Raw genomic sequence first — 2,500 nt, 5'->3', positions numbered from 1 at the left:
TCATTCATAAAAGATAATTATTTGTATGCAAACAATACGTTTTAATATACAATTGGCTTGCGATCACCTGCGTCTTGCTTTTATTTTAAGATCACTCCTCCTTGTTCTTCGTGAGGAAACCTAATTTCATGTAAGCGCCCTAGTTTCGTTTAGGTTTCCTTGCCACTATTATTTTTTCATTATCTTGGTAACTGGGGGAAATAACTAAACAAATATATGAATCAATAAATAAATAAACAAATTTCTCTTGTTCAACAGTACCTTCACCAAGTACCCCTCCTGTCACCCCAGCCACAAATTCACCAGGTAAGAGATAAAGAGAAAGCTGGCTGTACGTAATAGCAAACAAATTCATAGTCTCTCGATTTAAAGCAGCGATCAATATCTGATGACTCCATCTTAGGCAAGTCTTGCAACGACGATTGCCTCGTTTGAAAATCTTCTTGGCTTATGACGTCGCCCCATTCCGGTCCCTCTCTACATAGGTCTTGGAGTAGAGACGTTCCTCGCAGAATGCACTGTGATTCGAACTCCGGTAGTCGTATATGATGGACCTTCATTTGGTAATCTTCAGGTTCTTTGTTGATGTATCCTTCCGACCACCACAGATAACGCAGATAGTCGCTGTCTTCAGGGATTACATGCACTTGATAAAACAAGGCCTCTACGTCCGCCATTAGTACTCTGCTATTCTCTCTGATCCTCGTCAGGACTCTCACAAGCGAATTTTCCATGCAGATCAGGTCCTGGCATCAATTTCTTGTTCAACGAGGCAGTTCCATGCTTTGCGGCGCCGTCAAAACCTACTCGCCTTTTGTCAGGTTTACGAGGATGCATCACAGGATGATGTGGCAGGTGCCAAATGTACCCAGCTTTGCAGTCGACTTTCTCTTTAGGAACTTTCTTGGAGCAGCCTTTCACTACAACTGAGAGGGTATTTCATAAAGTTTGTGTATTTTTCGTGGAATTTTTCATCTCTGATTAGTCGCTTCTTACACGAGAGATGTCAACGATTTTCCGCTACAACTTTGTTGTCGGCTAGGATACTTACGCCAAGGTAGCGAGATCTGATAATATCCGTTGGCAATCTTCGCAGAATCCTTCATGATGTTGAAAGCTTTAACAATTTATTGTAACATTGTTATTTCGTCGTAAATCTTCGTTTCATTAAACTCCATGTTGCAGTATCTCCTGAATTGTTCCTGAAGCTAAACATTAGCGTCGATTAGATTGACAGTGTGGGTTTGCTAACATGTTTTCCTCCCTAGATCTAGAGGTCCGTTGATAGTCTATCCAAACCTTGATTGCATATGGACCACCCTCTTCACTTTCCTTCACTTGTTTGGGTTCTAACGCTTTGGGAACAGCATTCCCGATCAATCGAGGTTGACTTTGCCAGACTCGATGGAAGGCAGTTTTGTACCTTTAAGATATGACCATTGGTTCACGTCAGCTTGAGTTGGAATATCTTTTGCCGTCACTTTTTCACAGAAATAAACACTTGATAACTCTAAGGCGTTCTTCTCTTGAAGGTCGTAGACCATTAAATTCACAACGGCGCAATCTGACTGAATATTGTCATTGTTCATAGTGGTCAGTGACAATGAGGCTTCGTAGCCTTGAACTTCAAGTCGATTTATTAGACGCTTGGTACAGAACGTGGTATTCGACCCAGGATCTAGAAATGCATAAACTTCCACGAGTAAGCTGCAATCTTTTGCTTTCACTCGGCATCCCAGTGGCTTGTATTGTGCCAGCCCCAGCGGAGCTACATAGAGTAAGTTTTTAAACCCGATTAATGCATCCATTGTTAGTAGTGACTTGCAATTGCGTTGATGTTTATTCAACGTTGCTTTGCAGTTTCTCTTTATTATCCTTTACGTGCAAGAAGGTTCAATGCTTTCTGCCAGCTCTGCAATTGTTCACTTTACAGAAACTTTCTTTAGGGCAAGATTTTGTCATGTGACCAACCAGCTTGAATAAGTGTTTCGGGGAACATTTGCGTTGGTATCTGAGTAGAGATTTCCGTGTGATTCCATTCTGCGCTGAGGCGAGATACGAAGCAAAGTTGATGTCAGTTGATAGACTCGTAGGTTCACGTTGTTTTTTTAAGAACACATCGAAAATATCTTTCAGTTGACCCAAGGTTGAGCTTCTTTCATCCACGACTATTTAATAGTTTTTTTTTTTTTTTTTTTTTTAAAATCTTAAAGTAGATCATGCAACAAACAACAATTTGAACGCACCTTGATATATCAGGTAGAAATAGCATTCTGGTGTAGTGGTCACATGTGAGGAAGAGATTGAGTGATTCAAATTATCGAGCGGCGATTAAGTGGTTCAACTAAAATCCAGGTGAAATAAAACCTGAACAGAAATTTATACTTACAAATTACTGATATGCTTTCTTGGACTAGGGTACAACAAAATCTAACTAGCATAATCATTTTTACGAGTCAAACCTACTCAAAGATCCCCGCGTCCATAAGGAAACCAGATA

Source organism: Montipora capricornis, unplaced genomic scaffold, assembly GCF_036669925.1.
Source record: "Montipora capricornis isolate CH-2021 unplaced genomic scaffold, ASM3666992v2 scaffold_505, whole genome shotgun sequence".
NCBI lineage: Eukaryota > Metazoa > Cnidaria > Anthozoa > Scleractinia > Acroporidae > Montipora > Montipora capricornis.
Note: the sequence above shows the minus strand (reverse complement) of the source record.